Below are 17,987 nucleotides of genomic sequence, written 5' to 3'. Positions count from 1 at the left end.
TATAAGTCCTTTCTCTTCTATTTCTTCATTCAAAGCCAATATTTCCTTGCTGAGTTTTGTTCTTGTTGATCTATCCAGAGGTGATAAGGCGATGTTGAAGTCTCCATCTACTATTGTGTTGCTAGCACTGTCCTCTTTAAAATCTGTTAGCAGTTGTTTTAAGTATCTAGCTGTTCCTTCATTAGGTACTTATACATTTAAGAGTATGATTTCTTCCTGTTGTATGTATCCCTTGATGAAGGGAAAGTGGCCTTTGCTGTCCCTTTCTAATATTTTTCAGCCTGACATTAATGTTGTCGGATACTAGTGTGGGCATCCCAGCTTTTGTGAAGGACCTGTTTGCTTGCAGGATTGTTTTCCATCCTTTCACTTTGAGTCTGTGTTTGCTCTGATTGTTCAGATGAGTTTCTTGTAGAAAGCAGAATGCTGGTTTCAGTTTCTGGATCCATTTTGCCACTCTGTGTCTCTTAGTAGGTGCATTTAGACATTGACATTAAGGGAGAGTATTGTCATGGGGGTTTGTGCCATCTTCCTGTAGGAGTTGTTTGTGTTTACACGTGTTTTCCTTCTTTTCTTACAGGAGCCCCTTTAGTTCTTCTTTTAGATTTGGTTTTGAGTGTATGAAGTTCCTGAGTTTGTGTTTATCTAAAAAGTGGTGTATCGTTCCATCGAATTTGAGTGGGAGTTTTCCTGGATAGAGTATTCTCGGTGAGACGTTCATTTCTTTGAATTTTTTCACTATATCCCACTATTGCCTTCGGTTTTGAGGGTTTCCACTGATAGGTCTGCTGTGAATCTAAGGGGTGCTCCTTTGTATGTAATTTCCTTCTTTGACCTTGCTGCTTGTAATATTGTGTATCTGTCCACAGCATCCATCGTTCTGACTATGATATGCTTGGAGTGTTTTTTCTGGGGTCTCCTTTAGCTGGTACCCTTCTGGCTCCTTGGATCTGGATGTCTGCTTTCCTTAACTCTGGGAACTTTTCAGCAATGGTTTCTTTTACTCTAGCTTTTTCATTGGGGTTGTTTCCCTGTCCTTCTGGTACTCCAATGATTCTAATGTTGTTCCTCTTGGTGTCATCCCCTTGGTCTCTGATTCTCCTTAGAGCCATTTTGAGGTCTTTTGCTATTGCTTGTTCTTCCCAGTGGGATTTCTGTTGCTCACCTTCAAGCTCGCTGATCCTAACTTCAGCTGCACTTATCCTATTGCTATGGGCACTTACTAACTTTTCAATTTCATCCACTGAATCCTTTATTTGTGAATCTTCTTTTTCTAGCTTTTTAAAATTCTGTTCTCTTTTCTTCCTGTATTTTCTTGGCTCTCTTTTCTATTGTTTTTTTCATTTCTCTTTTAGTCTTTGGATATCTCTTCCATTGACTCTTTGAGTAGGTCCTTGAACACCCTCTGCATTTTATCCTGGAATTCTTTATCAAAGAGAGTGCAATTGTGGAAAACCTCGGTTGAGGATTCGGGATTCTTTTCTTCATATTCTCCTTGTGGTGGAGATTTGCGCTTTGGAGGAGGTACTTTTTAGTTTTGAGCTTGTACAGCACATTTCATACAGGTCTTTTGTTATAAATGGAGTAGGCGAGTGGGATGTTGTTGTATTCTAGTAGAGGTGGTCAGAAATTTTTAGCCGGTATTAGGCGACAAAGTGAGAGATGAAAGTCCTGAGAGCCCAGATTGGGAAATATAACTGTGGCTGGCCACCCAGGAGAAGGCCACGCCCACTTCTGGGAGGAAACGCTCCCTATATGGTGGCCACGCCCCTGGCCCATCCCAGGGTCACTCCCACCCAGGATCCTGGAATGTAGGAGGAGCAATGGAAAATCCCATGGAGCTGCCTCAGGTGTCCCCTGCTGGAGGGTGTTCAGTTCTGCAGGAAAAGGTGGGGGGCTGGGGGTGAGGAGTGGAGGAGTGGTGCTCCCTCTACCCACCTGGAGGGGAGGGCTGTTTAGGTGATGGATAGTCCAAAGGAGCTGCTGCAGGTGTTGTCCGCAGGTGTACCCCTGTGGAGGGTGTCGAGTTCAGCGGGAAAAGGCACGGGGCTCTTGTTTTATTTTTACTTTATGTTCAATCTTAATGGTATCACCAGCTACTCAGTCAACCTAGCTAAACCCTAAAGTCTCTTCCACTTTCTCCTGCACAAGTCTCTGCTTTCTGACAAAAGGGAGGACCTCAGAATGCTGACATAAATCTAATACCCAAGGCTTCAGGAGATAGTGTAGTGCTTATGGAACTTGTCTCACATGCACTCAATTTGACTCCCAGCACAACCTGATTGCCAGAGTATCAAAGGCTGTATAGCCTCAGAGGACCACAAGCACCATGGCCACGTTTTCTGAAAATTGTCTGTGGGGCCCCCACACCTCCTGAGCATTGCTTTACAGACTCTCCCAGCAACCAAAAAATATGTAGTGCCCCAGAAACATGTACTTGTCTTAATAAGGGAGCCTCACTTGAAGTGAGGTTCACAAGGAAATATTGCATGAAAACATAAATCAAAGAGCAGGGGAGACAATGTAAATCATGTGAGTACAGATCATATATTTGGTGAAATGTGTTAAGATTCAGATGTCCTAGTCTTCGCACCAGGGATATTCCTTCAAAAATGCCCCAATATACTGGAAAGGTTCTAGAACATTAGATGACTGAAAGTCAATTATGAGCAACTTTGTAACTTTGTATCTCTTGGTAATTCTAATCATTAAAGTAAATTTTAAATACACCCATCAAAGTTACCTTTTTACCACTAAATGGGAAAGATACTTTCTAATACTTATCCTCACCAAAATCTCAACAGAGTGTGACACTTGCCAGGAAATGTCCTCCCTTGCATTTTTCTCATGATACTTATTAGTACTTCACTCTTCTGTTTCTTCCCTTTACTCATGCCAAATCTTCCCATCTCCCTTGCAAGCTCCTGAAACATTATCCATTCAACATTGATGCACTTTGCCACTGCTCCTCTTGACTTCTTGTCCATGAACTGATTCTAAAACATAACATAGCTGCAATTACAGTATTCATGCCAAAGACAGTCATTGATATATCTTTGCGTTTAGCTTTCTACAAGCTATTGGCACACAGGTGATTAACATTTTTTTCCTACAGAGAACACAAAAATAGATATGCTGGGTTTTAAAGATCCATCAGTATTCTGAGGTACAAATGAAGGATATATATTTTTAATGTTTTATCCAATATCTGTGAGATAGACCATTGCAAATCTATTCATAATTTGCTTCCAGTCATACAACGATCCAACATCCGTCCCTCCTCTAGTGTACATTTCCCAAAATCAATATTCCTGGTTCCCTAAAACCATCCCCCAACACCCTACACACACCCCCAGTGTGTCTCTATGGAAGGCTCTTTAATTCTTTCTCTCTGTCTCCTTTTTATTTTGTGCATTAAGGGTCTCGTACAGGTACTAAGAGGTCATCATGTTTGTGCAAGGAATTTAGCATTTTTATCAGGAAGGTAAGCCTGGAGTAGCTTTGAGGTATGGAAATGACTGCTGAGGCTTCCGTAAGTACAGGGCAGTGGGGGTGGGATGCCCATCCTGCCCAGAGAAAGCCTGGAGATTTCAGTCACAAAACCCGCATATCCAAATTTTCAGCTGTTATATTTCAGTGAGAGCCATCCTGAGACGATGGAAACCAGAGGAGAGCATGGTGGCGATTTTGGATTGTGGGAGCTAGTGGCTGCACTGGGTTCTGGTTGGGTGGGCAGCAAACTAACCTGCCTCCCTCTGATTTACCCTAGTGTCTTCAGCCTTTTGCAGGTCCAAGGTTAACTGTGGCTGTCGACATCTTCCAGATTTGTCTATGGGTCTCTGAAACAAGACCAATGCATTAGCTTGTATAGCTGAGCCAGGGGTGGTTTGTTAACATGGCTCCCACATATCTTTTGGGAGTTTAATTTCTCGGGAAACGTAGTCCTGAGTTGTTGGGAGCCAGCCAGAGGCACAGTGGCCATTTGAGGTTATCGGGAAGCATGAAGACACAATCAGACTGTTGATGCACTCACCTGAGGGTACAGGTTGACTTCCTGCAGGCACTGCACAACCAGACTACAATCATTCATTGAATGAATTAACGAATAATCAACATTTTCAAAATGTGTCTCTTTATTGCATTTTAGAAGGGTAACTTCTAACAGGAAAATAATCTTCATGGTATAATCAAGACCTACGATTTATTCTTAATATATTTAATAAAAGCTACACAGTTTGAAATTTATACAAAGAAATTCTTTTAAATTATCTGTCTTCATAATTTACTTGTAAATTACTAAGATATCACTGTTTCTTCCACCGTTCTTAGGATAGAAATTTACAGACAGAATGTGCTAAGTAAAAATTCATTTTGGCACTTCTCTTCAATGTAGTACTGGAAGTACTTGGAAGAAAAAATAGATAAGAAAAAGATATTAAGGGTTTTTCATGTATGAAAGTTAGAAATAATCTCTCACTATTCACAGAAGATATCATACTATATTCAGAGAATTCACTTTGAGATGTAAAGGTAAAGGCCCTCCCGTTGATCGTCGGTTTGCTCGAGCGGGCCCAGTAACGTCTCCATTGGAGACTTTGTTGTTACTTTGTCTGGCATATCAAATACTCTCGGTAGCTTGCCGGGCTCTCCGAGAGGGGCAGACGAATCGAACTCGGGTCGGCCATGTTGGCCGCGTGTAAGGCGAACGCCCTACCCGCTGTGCTATCGCTCCAGCCCAATACTAAAATCTCTACGAAAAACTCCCAGAGACAATAGACATTTATAGTAAAATTGCAGGCTATAAACTCAATACCCAAAAGTCTATGGCTTTTTTATATGGAAGTAATGAGAGAGAAGAAAGTGACATGAAAAAGCAATCCCATTCACAATCGTGCCGCAGAAAATCAAGAACCTTGGAATCAGCTTAACTAAAGAGGTAAAGGACGTATACATCAGGAAATTAAAAAAGACACTAGGAAATGGAAACATATATACTGCATATGGAATGGGAGATTTAACATTGTCAAAATGGCAATTCTCCATGAAACATTGTAAAAATTCAACTTGATCCCTATAAAGATACCCATGACATTCTTCAAAGAAATTGATCAAGCACTCCTGAAATTCACATGGAACAACAAACGCACACGAATAGCTAAAGCAATTCTTGGGGAAAAGACAATGGAGGCATCACCTTCCCCAACCTCAAACTCTACTACAAACGATAATAATGAGAACAGCATGGTACTGGAACAAAGGCAGAGCTGCAGACCAATGGAAAAGGATTGAATATACTGACACACACCCTCAAATATATAATCATCTAATCTTTGATAAGGGAGCAAGAAATGTGAAGTGGATCAAGAGAGTCCTTCTGAACAAACGGTGCAGAAAAAACTGGACAGCTACATGCAAAAAAAAAAAAAATGGCTCAGACATCTACCTAACACCATGCACAAAAGTCAGATAAAAATGGGTCAAAGGCCTCAACATCAGACCAGAATCCCTCAGGCTCATTGATGACAAGGTCGGCTAATCCCTCCACAACATTGAAGCTAAAGGTATCTTCAAATATAACACGCCACTTGACAAGCAACTGGAAACAGAGATAAACAAAGGGAACTATCTTAAATTAAGCAGCTTCTGTACCTCAAAAGAAACAGTGACCAGAAACAAAGACTCCGCCATGCGGGCAAAATACTCACAGAAACCTACCAGGTTCTCTGAGAGTGAGAACTGGACAATCAGAGTTGCTGTCTTCTAAATAAGATCCAGTCTCTGGATGTTGGCCATTGATGGCATTACATGGATCCAGGAGCAGTTCGTGGTTGTAGCACTTAATTATTAGAAGATGGGGGATTTGGAAGGAGGGGGAACAGTCTTGATCTGAGCAGCCATGGAGATCTCATCCCCCGGTCCCGCACATCTGGGTTCCTCTTCCAGTTCCTTCATGCAAGAGGCTCCTTCAAGCTTGGGAAGGGTGTTCTTAAGCGTACCTATGGCTGGTTGCAGAGGTCTTCAGCTGCCGGGGCTCTAATCAGGGCGGTGAGGGAAACTCACCCCGGCACCTCCAAGGGGCCTCGGTGAGAAAAGCCAGGTGCGAGGTCAGGACACTGTCGTTTTAGACATATTTGGAATTAATTTTAGATCGAAAAGTACATTTCATTCAAAATACTTATGTGCTTAGTAATAAATTACTACACACTTGTTCAATCACCTCAGAGACCCCACTCTGCTCAGAGAACTAGATTTTTAATTACAGGTCTGTTTTGCCCATGTGTCATGACTGACAATCACTATCAGTATATATGAAACTCACTACACACAAAGATGCACACAGGTTACTTTGAGTCATCTATGTTGTTAATATGAGTTGGCCATTAAACTTCACTGAGACCCTTTGTTCTGTCCTTTATAGGAGCCTCATGAGTCTCACCTTCCGTTCAAGTTGAACTTGTAATAAGGTGAAATGAAATCATCAATATGATCCTCACCTCATCCTTCAGGAGAAAAATCCTACATACATTAAAGGTGGTCAAAGTGCAGACAACACCATCCACCTTTTCCTCAAGATGTACACAGGACTGAGGTGAGAACAGCAAAAAGCTCTATTTTAATGTTCTTAATGAAGGATTCAGGGAACAACATTAAACAAACTCATATACCATCTTCCAAAAGAATTATTTTGTAAAACTGATGCCTAGGGTATGGTAAACGATAATATAGTAAAAACCACATTTTATTTCTGGGACATTAAAGTTCTAAATCTATTTATTATTCATGCTGCTTTGAAATACATTCCTTGATTAGGAATCATTGTCTGCCATAGGAGTGAGGAAGGACAACACTCAAAGTAATAAGAAACGAAAAATATGGAAAAATTTACTCCTACTAGGTTTGATAACACATATACTAAAATTGAAATGATACAATGATGAGCATGGTCCTTGCACAGAGATAACATGCAAACTTGTAAAGCATTCCATATTTTTGTTGCAAGAAGTATTAACAGGTATACTTTAAGCTAAGACAATCCCCACAAGTACAAAAATTATACATAAAGAGAGCACAAATCCCCAAAACAACAATCTCTCTCAATGTCAATGGACTAAATGTGCCAATTCAGAGACACAGAATAGGAAGATGAATTAGAAAATTGAACCCAACATTCTGCTGCCCGCAAGAAACATGTCTGAACAATCAAAGCATCCATGGGCTAAAAGTAAAAGGCTGGGAAACAAGTTTTCAAGAAAATATCACCTCCGCAAAGCTGGAGTGGCCATTCTAGTATCAGACCACATGGACTTCAAGCTAAAGGTTATCAGATACAGTGAAGATCATTTCTTAATGATCATGGGATATGTACATCAGAAAGAACTCACCCTCCTCAATGTATATGATCCTAATGACAGACCAGCAAAATACTTTAAAACAACTTCTAATAGACTTATAGAAAAACATTGATAGTAACACAATACTAGTAGGAGATTTCAACACTTCTTTGTCACTTCCCGATAGATCAAACAGACTGAAGCTCAGCAAGGAAATATTTTCTTTAAGGGAAGTAATGAACAACCGTTGGCTTAGGGAAGAAATCAAAGAGGAAATAAAAAGTTTCCATAAACAAATGAGAATGAGGAAGGCCAGCCACAGGCTCTAGGTGAAAAGGAAGCTCAGATAGAGAAGAGAGTACCAAATGAAGGGTGTTGTGAGGGCCCTCCCAGGGTGGGAGAAGCATGCTAAAAGTAGTCGATAGACCAAACATGATTGCCACTCAAAGCCTCTCTTGCAAAACACAGTACCCAAAAGTAGAGAGAGAGAACAAGGGGGAATACCCTGCCACAGAGGCAGGATGGGACGGGGGGGTGGGGATGAGGGTGGGGGGGATGCTGGGACCCATGGGGATGGATGACGGGCACTTGTGGATGTATGGGGACTTGATCATTGTATAACTGACACCCAAGCACAAAATTTGTAAGCCTATAATTGTACCTCATGGTTTTTCACTAATTAAAAAAAAGGAAAAAAATAAATAAAACACATAATCACAAAAAAAAAAAACCAAATGAGAATGAGGACACGAGCTACCAGAACTTGTGGGACACAGTAAAAGCAGTGTTAAGAGGAAAGATTATAGCTCTGCCAGAATTCATCAGGAAGAAAGAAAGGGCCTACCTGAATAAATTAGAGCTCAAGATTTTGGAAAATAATCAACAAAAGTAGTCCAAACTAGGCTGGAGGAAGGAAATAATAAAACTTGTACCAGACATCAATGAGCTAGAATCCCAAAATACAATCCAGAAGACCAATAAGAACAAAAACTGGTTCTTTGAGAAAATAAATAAGATCATTAAACCATTAGAAGCCCCTCAAAGAAACAAAGAGAAAGAATTCTAATAAATCGAATCAGAAATGCAAAGGGGGGTATCCTAATAGAAAGTACAGAAATCCATAGGATCATCAGAGATTATTTTGAGAATCTTTGCAGCAGGAAACGAGAGAATCTTGAATAAATTGATAAATTATTGGATTCCAATTACCTCCCAAGGCTGAACCAAGAAGATTTGGAATACTTGAACCTATAACTAACAAGGAAATTGAAATGATGGTCAAAATTATATCCCCAAACAGAATCCAGGGCCCAGATGGATTCAATAGTGAACTATTTCAAACCTTTAAAGAGGAACTGCTTCCAACATTTTTAAGATTTTCCAGGAAATTGAAGAAACAGAAATACTCCCAAATAGTTTCTATGAGGCAAAGAACACCCTAATACTCAAATCGACAGAGACATCACAAAAAAAGAAAATTACAGACCTATTTCCTTTGTGAATACAGATACAAAAATTTTCAAGAAAATACCATCAAAGAGAATCTAGAAACTCAACAAAAGATCACACACTATGACCAAGTACGTTTAGCTTGGGGATGCAAGGATGGCTTAACATTCTCTAGTCAATCAACAGAATACACCATCTCAATAAAATAAAGATAAAAGTCATATGATCATATCAATAGATGTAGATAAAGCATTTGATGAGATCCAGCACCCATTCATGATGAAAAACTCTCAACAAAATGGGAGTTGAAAGTACTTTCCTCAATATAGTCAAAGCAAACTACCACAAACCCACAACAAGCATTATTCTCAACGGGGAGAAAACTAAAGGCTTGGAGCAGAAATCAATGAAATAGAATTCCAGAATACAATCAGGCACAAAACAAGTTACCCACTCTCCCCACTTCTATACAACATAGTACTTGAAGTACTTGCCATATGATTTCGTTAAAAAAAAAAAAGATACCAAGGGCATCCATATAAAAAGGAAGAACTCAAGCTTTTACTATTTGGAGATAACATAATACTATACTTAGAAAGTCCCAAAGAATCTCCAAAAAAGCTCCTGGGATCAATAGATTTGTTTAGTAAAGTAGCATATTACAAAATCAATATCTGGTACTACATGGCTTTCCCATATATTAATAATGAAAGAGAAAAAAAGAGATAGAGAAAAACAATCCCATTCACAATAATACCTCAGAAAATCGAGAATATTGGAATCAACTAAAAAGGTTAAGGAACTGTACCAAAAAAAAAAACCTACAAAACACTACTTCACGAAATAAGAGAGTATATGAGGAAATGGAATCACATCCCATGCTTATGGATTGAGAGGTTTAACACTGTCAAAATGGTAATACACCCCAAAGCTATATAAAGATTTAATGCACTTTCTAAAAGGATACCCATAACATTTTTCAAATAAATAGATTAAACACTCTTGAAACTCATACACAACAATAAACTCCCATGAAGAGCTAAAGCAATCTTTGGTAAAAAGAAGAAGGGAACACCTTGCCCAACTTCAATCCCTACTACAAAGTTGTAGTCATCCAAATACCATGATATTCAGATAAAGACAGGCCTCAGATCAATGGAATATAGTCAAATATCTTGACGCTGGCCCTCAGATTATTATTACCTAATCTTTCATAAATGCTCAAGAAATATGAAGTTGAGCTAGGAAGTCTCTTCAGCAACTGGTGCTGGGAAAACTGGACAGCAACATGCAAAAAAAATGAACTCAGACCTCTTTATAGTGCCAGGCACAAAGTCAGATCAAATGTCTTAAAGACCTCACTATCATACCTGAATTCTTAAGATATATGGAGAAAAATGTGGGAAGATCCCTTCATGACATTAAAGCTAAGGGAAACAAAAAAGCAAGTAAGCAAGAAAGAAAGAAAGAAAAAAATTAAAAATTAGAAAATAATGCTGTTTGCAATGCTAAGGATCAATCCCAGATCATCATTTTCTTGCGTTTTTGGGTCACACGTGGCGATGCACAGTGGTTACTCCTGGCTGTGCACTCAGGAATTACTCCTCATGGTGCTTGGGGGGACCATACAGGATGCTGGGAATGTAACCTGGGTAGGCCGTGTGCAAGGCAAATGCCCTACCTGCTGAACTATCGCTCCAGCTCCCCCCCTCTCCATAATTCATCATCTTGAGGGCCTCACATTTTTACCTTCGATTTAGAAACTTCATGTTTACATTGACACAGTAAATCGAAACCACAGAACCATTGAATGGCATGTTATAATGGTAGCAGCCATGAGCAAACTTTGATAACCCATAAGTTGTCATGAATGAATTCTGTCTCAGAGGCTTCACTTCTGAGGATACCTGTCACTACCTCCTTTCTGTTACGTATCCCAGGATCAGAACCTACATCAGGCCATCAGTAGAAATTGTCCACCCGAAAGCTAGCCTTCCACTGAGATCAGAATCCTTGATCCATGTAACTTGTAATTTTTCATTCATGATTTGTTGACCTTGTTTCAGGTGGAGGCATCCAGAGCATAAACTCAGCTTTCCCGTTGTTTCCACAGGAAATCCAAATACCTAAGAATGTTATCATTTCTGACGCCACTGTTACAGATTTTTTGGAATCCCACGGTAAGATACTATCATTAATGTTATAATATTACTGTTCTCCATAGTTCAGATCTCCCCAAAGATCTCTCTACCCACTTCATTCCAACTGCAGACTCCAGTTTATCATGCTCCTGAAAGTACTTCTAATAGTTTCACTCAGGTTCTCCCCTAAAGTGCAAAGGTAAAGTTCATACCACTCCAAGTACTTATTCCTAAACTACCAGAGTGGGCTTGTTCCTCAAGCTTTTGTTCTCATAAGAAGAAATACCGTGCTTCCTTTCTCTATGTCTCTCTTTGCTTGCTTTGTTAAATGACTGTTCTCGCTTGAACAAATATTCCATTCCACCCTACACCTGTTTCACAAGTTTCTGAGTGTTTTTCAGTAAAATCTATTTAGCTTCACTAAACTAAAAATTTTAAAACACCAGAGCATTGTTAAAACCAATATTTGTATCTTTTAAACCACAAATTTTGAAAATGAAAGGTGATAAAACAATGGAATACTACTCAGTTGTATGAAGTGAAATCTTCTTATTATTTGTATATAAAATGGATTACATGAGGAAATTATGTTTAGTGACATAAACCAGGCAGAGAAAGATAGGCATCCTACAAGTTCATGCATATGTGGCATATGGAGAAAACAAATTAAAAGAATAAAATGAGACAGACAAACGTCTAAAACATTATTTATATTCTATGATTTATAATTCAATTAACAATGGTTTCTCATACACATAATTCCAACATGACACTCACTCCTCATTCTCTCAAAGAATAAACCCTCCCTCTCCCCCAATCCCCCAGAATCCCTCACTCTCAATCCCCTGACTCATTTGTGTGGATCAGTTCTCCCCTTACATTGCTCTTGAACCTTTGTTTCTACCTTGCTGTGTGTCTCTACATCCCACATATGAGAAAAATCTCTCTGTATCTGTTCATTTCCTTAAGGCTAACTTTACATGCATGATATCCTCTAGTTTCATCCAATGTTGAAAATTGCATAATTTTGATCTTTTCAAAGCAATAAAAACAAACTTTAGAACTATGAGACTATTTAGTTACCAGATCGAGAAGTATAATTAAAGTGGAAAAATTGAACAATGGTGAATGACAGAGTAGGCCTTTCAGTAGTGAGTGTAATATGATACATGCACGTTGATTCTGCATAATCCTAAAATTTATGAAATTCTATAATGTAATTCTATAAGGTAATTTTACATAATCAAAAAATTATTTAAATAATTAACATTTATCTATGATTTTGACGTATCTTTTGTGTCGAACTATCAGAAATAAAAATAATGTGAGATAGAGATATGGTCTATCACTATACTTTTAAACAAGAGAAGCGCTAAAAATTTCTGTGTCTTGATGAACTCTCATATAAATTGACTCCAAAATCAAATTAATATTCTCAAGGAAAAATAAAAGTCAACCAATTTAATCTTTTGCCTTCACTCAGGTTCCCATCTGTTGATCTCTCGCAGACAAAAAAAAATATTTACTTTATTTTTTTAAAAATTTTTATTAGTGAAACACCATGATGTACAGTTGTACATTTACAAATTTTTGTGCTTGGGTTTCGATTATACAATGATCAAATGCCCATTCCTCCGCCAGTGCCCATTTTTCACCACCATGGATTTCAGTATCCCTCCCACACCAATCCCCCCCATGCCACCCTGCCTCTGTGGCAGGGCATTCCCTGTTGTTCTCTCTCTCCTTTCAGGTGTTGTGGTCTGCAAAAGAGGCATTGAGTGTCATTCATGTTCAGTACATAGTCAGAATTTTTATTTTCAAAGGATTTCTTGGCGGAGGTTTGGCATTCTTTGCTAGAAACCAACTTCTTTTCTTCTGCTTTTTTTTTTCTAGAAATATATATTTATACTAAGACTGATTAGTCATGGCACCAAATTGACAAATGTCCCTGTTTTTACTTCAGTACTCTTTCCTGATTATCACAAATTATTAGCAGTGGCTAGAAAAAAAGTAGCCCAAAATTCGTGGGGGAAATGTTTATGCTTTTCTTAGTTTGGAAAATCCCTGTCACTAGTATAGTGACATTCATCTAAATTTGTAAACACAATGATTAAGAAGAGGTAAACCATGACTGCCACTTCAAGGAAGAACGGGCCTTCAGCAAATATCCATGGTTTCAGAAGGATGGTTCTGGCTTGGATGGGGGGGCAAACATGAGAGCTGTGAGCTACCTGCAGTTAACACATGCTCTTAGGCTATGTGGTGATACTGCTGAGAAATGTGGCGAGCCCTGATTAGGTAGGGTCATGGTGGAGAATGGAATGATGACAAGAAAACAGAGCAACAGGACAAGATGATAGATTCCTTTGTATAAACGTTTTCATCGCTAATGTATTAATCTGTGAATAAGAGAACCAACTTTTTATCATTTTCCTGGCAATATATTATCCTTACATAGTGCTTCAGGAAAAAAACGCTTCCCTTGTTAGTTATTATAGCCTGAATATCTGTGAGGTCTTTGAACTATTTCTATATATACAGTGCTGATGACTGAAACCAATCTCACTATTTAAGTATCTAAACTGCAATGTTCTCACCATTTAACTCACTAAACTCTGACGACTCCAAATCTTCTTAGATCAGCTTTCATCTCTTCCATATTATCCAGGCTTCTCTTCCCAACTGTCAACTCTCCCTTTCTTTCTCCCTCTCTCTACCAACTATGGTCTCCCTGCCAAAATTTGCTAAGACAAGCTTTCTTGAAATATAGACGTAAGTTGACTTCTCTTTTTTTTAAAATTTAGGCAATTTTGATTTCAAAGTCATTTATGATGGAGATTTGTCATACAATATTTCAATTCTAATCACACCACCAGTGTCTGCATCCTTCCACCAACAGATTACCCATTTCTCCCTGCATTCCCACCGATTTCATTGACAAACACATTTTGAAGTTTTACTATTGTACTTTGGGTTCCATACTTACAGTAGTGTTGGCATTGGTGGTTAAGACATACACCTCAACTTTTTCATGCTGGCCTTCCTGGATCAATGCCCACTGACACCATGTAAGGGAAATATATGAGAACAAATCATTAAGCTCCAAATTTTTCAAATAATCTTTAAACAATTCTAATCGAAAAGAAAATAGTGAGAACTGGAGGAGACAACCTCTTGTCAGCCTGCAAAGTCTTTTCATTTTTCCACATTACAACAGAAGTAATCAGTGAAGGAGGTCTGTCATCACGCAACTTAGGTGACCCTGCTGAGGTGTGGTCAACAGGGTGTTTTGTGCTCTTCTCTCCTTCCACCAGAAGTCCCAACCCTATGATTTTTGTCTCTTCAGTCCGCATACAATGGAAAAAGTTTTACCACACAGACATCCATGTAATGAGCCCAGCCAAGGTGATAAAAATAAATTTCAGCAAATTCATAGGTTAGTCATGGGGGTAGAAACTCAATATCATATTTTTGTATTGAATCTGCAGGAGACACATATTACAAACCTTTTTATGATTCAGTTTCAATCATAGGATATTTTAACACCCAACCTCGACTAGTATACAGTACCATTGCTAATGTTCCCAGTTTCTCTCCCACCACTCCCTCTCCCAACCCCAAACCCCACCTGACAGCCTGCTGTCTCTACACTATGGCAGGCACCTCTCTCTCTCTCTCTCTCTCTCTCTCTCTCTCTCTCTCTCTCTCTCTCTCTCTCTCCCTCATCCTTTGGGCATTATGGATTGTAATACAGAGAGTGAGAGGTTCTCACGTTTATTCCTTTACCTACTTTCAGGACTCAGTTCTCACCCAGAGTAATCACTTCCAACTATCATTGTCATAGCGGTCCCTTCTTTATTCCAAATGCTCGCCTTCAGCACTTGTGGCAAGTGTCCAACCATTGACCAATTCTCCTGGCCTGTGTTTCTGCTATCCTTGGCTATTAGTCTCATATTCTGGTTTTTTATATCCAAAAAATGGGGTAGTCCAATCAGTATACCCCTTTCCTTCTGACTGATTTCATTGAGCATAATATTCTTCCCTGTACATCCATTTATAAGCAAATTTCATGATGTCAGTTTCCTGCCAACTGCGTAGTATTCAATTGTGTAGGTATACCATAGTTTCTTCTGGCTATTGTGAATAATACAGCAGATGGTATTTCTGTTATAAATATCATGTTTAATGTAACTTACATAGGAAAATACTTCCCAGGTTCCAATCATACATAATCCACTCACAAACACAAATTTATTTACTTTTTTAAAAAATATAATTTATTATGATGCTTTCTAAAAAACGGAAGCGATTAACAAAAACTCAGGGAAAACATATTCTATAAAAGCCAAAAAAATAACCTTAAGAAAGGTCAGCAGGTACGTGTTCTTGCTCCTCAAAAATCCATATGTTTCTTGATATATTGTCAATATCTTTCTATAGCCTTAAAATTCTTCAACTTCATTTCTAAACACTATTTAAAGTTATATTAATTTAATAGGTATAATCAGCTTTATAGAATATTTATTTGATTCTTTCATATTTTGCATAAACAACGTTTGAATTAACCATAGCACTGTAGCACTGTCCTCTCATTGTTCACTGATTTGCTCGAGCGGGCACCAGAAACGTCCCTATGGTGAGACTTGTTGTTACTGTTCGTGGCATGTTGAATACATCACAGGTACCTTGCCAGGCTTTGCCATGAGGGAGGCTTACTCTCAGTAGCTTGCCGGGCTCTCTGAGAGGAGGAGAGCAATCGAACCCAGGTTGCTCGTGTGCAAGGCAAACGTCTTACCCACTGTGCTATGGCTCCAGCCCATATATATATTTATACATATATATGTGCATTTACACACACATACATATCTATATATTCCTCTTACATGGCTCTTAAGCTCCAACTCATATTTCTTTCTCCTCCAATTATTTACTACTTCTCTCCCCATACTTGGGGCTCAACTAAATTTCCGAGTGCCCTCAGATGCATTTCTGAGGCCATGATAAAGGAATGCATAACACATACATGCAAGGAAGGCACAAAGCATATGTAGATAAATTTCATATGGACATATAATTTTGATGACTAGTTTACAAACTGTATTCGCTTCAAGTACAGAGTTCCTCATCTCTGGATCTGTGTATTCATACTCCATGCACTGTCAAATATCCAGCTCCTGTCCACAACTAACTAACAACACTCCCCTACGCATTTCAGTCATTTACTTCCCCTCCTATTAGGACGATTTTGATGTCAGAGTGTAAAGGTTTGATTTTGCTTTTGTTTTATTAGTTCATTTAATTTTTTTCTTTATATTCCCGAAACAAATCAAATATTTTTTTAAAAAAATAAAGGACAGGAGGTGATATCAGGCAACAATTGAAATAATTGATGTGGCTGAGAATCAGCAAGAGTCTTGCAGGTCAGTGTGAGGAAAGGAACATCCAGTTGTCCTTCCCAGCATATTTCCAAAGGGCTGGCTTGGAGGAGGGTACATTCTGGAAAGAACCGCAGGACAGTAGTAGTGTCTTGAACATATAGGGGACTATGTTCTTCTTTGAAAATCTAATGGTATTGACCTCCATTGCAAACCACAACACCCTAAAACAAAGAAAAAGCAAAAGGGAATGCCCTGAGTTGGGGCAAAGTCGGGGAGATGGGGGGTGGGAGGGTCATTGGGTTTCTTGGTGGTGGAGAATGTTCACTGGTGGAGAGATGGATACTTTGGTTGGCAAAAGCCAACCAAACTTTCATACTGAAGAGTCTAGCCCAGATGACACCAACAGTACTATAATGTTAGACAACCTCTCTGACAAGGAATTCAGAAGGGAGCTATTTAGGATGCTTAGGGAATTAAAAGAAACAATGGAAATCAATGCCAATAGAAGATAAGAGGATCTGAAGGCAGAAATGAGGAAATTGCAATCAGAAATGTCAGACCTGAAAAATCTCGTAGGCGAATTGAAAAGCTCAGTGGAAGGCCTCAGCAGCAGAGTAACAGCTGCTGAGAACAGAATCAGTAAGCTCGAAGATGAAGTTCAGAGACTCTCCAGAAAAGAGCAGAAAATGGAAAAGAGACTCACAATTCGGGAATAGATGGCAAGAGAAGATCGGGATGAAGCCAAGAGGGGTAACATAAGAATTATTGGAGTCCCAGAGGGACAGGAAGAAAACCTCAATAAAGAAGAAACTGTCAAAGAAATCATTGCTACAACGTTTCCAGAGCTGAAGAAAACTTGTGACCACATTCAGGAGGCCCGAAGGGTACCAGCTAGAAGAAATCCAAATAAAAGTACCACAAGACACATTCTGATCAAAATGACCAAAACCTTAGACAGAGACAAAATTCTGAAAGCAGCAAGATCGAAGAAAGAAATCTCTTACAAAGGAGCATTCTTAAAATTTACAGCTGATTTTTCTGATGAAACCCTCATGGCCCGAAAACAGTGGTGGGACATAGTGAAAAAACTCAATGAAATAAATGCCTCCCCAAAAATACATTTCCCAGCAAGACTCTCATTCATAATAGAAGGAAAAACACACAGTTTCACAGACAAACAACAGCTCAGGAACTTCATAGACTCAAAACTGGATTGGCTGTGTACAAGAGAAATGCTTTTTGCCCTCCAGTACTATCTCTCTCAGTGCCTTTTGAATTTCCAGGTTACACATCCTAAAGCATGTGGACTTTTGGCCAGGACCCTGCATGATCACTACAAGTCCAGAAACCAGAAGGAATACCTTACATTAATTTAGGCATTTGGGGTCTTTACAACTATTACCATTGTAATCATCAGGTTTCCATTTGACTTCTGCGATGAATACCTGTAACTTACGGTTCACATACGACTTACTCTTGTGGATGCATTGAAGTTTACCCTCATTTTTGAACCACTTCAAAAATGACAACTTGAGTTTTTTCAAAGAAATGTTTTTGGAAGGAAAACTTTATTTAAACTCTGTGTCTTAAATTGTTTGTCTAAAATGTAGTTACTAATAATTCTTAGAAAAATAACACATACATAAATATAATTTTTCTATTTCATGTGATTTACATAGGAGGAAGGG

At 38.9% G+C, this 17,987-nt stretch overlaps 1 pseudogene; it reads left to right on the top strand.

Moving 5' to 3' along the window:
• Nucleotides 1-6,895: 6,895 nt before the first annotated feature.
• LOC130033804 (uncharacterized) lies at nucleotides 6,896-6,992 on the top strand (annotated as a pseudogene).
• Nucleotides 6,993-17,987: the final 10,995 nt, after the last annotated feature.

This window comes from Sorex fumeus, unplaced genomic scaffold (genome assembly GCF_029834395.1).
Source record: "Sorex fumeus unplaced genomic scaffold, SorFum_2.1 ptg000054l, whole genome shotgun sequence".
NCBI lineage: Eukaryota > Metazoa > Chordata > Mammalia > Eulipotyphla > Soricidae > Sorex > Sorex fumeus.
This window is presented reverse-complemented; position numbering and strand designations above follow the sequence as displayed.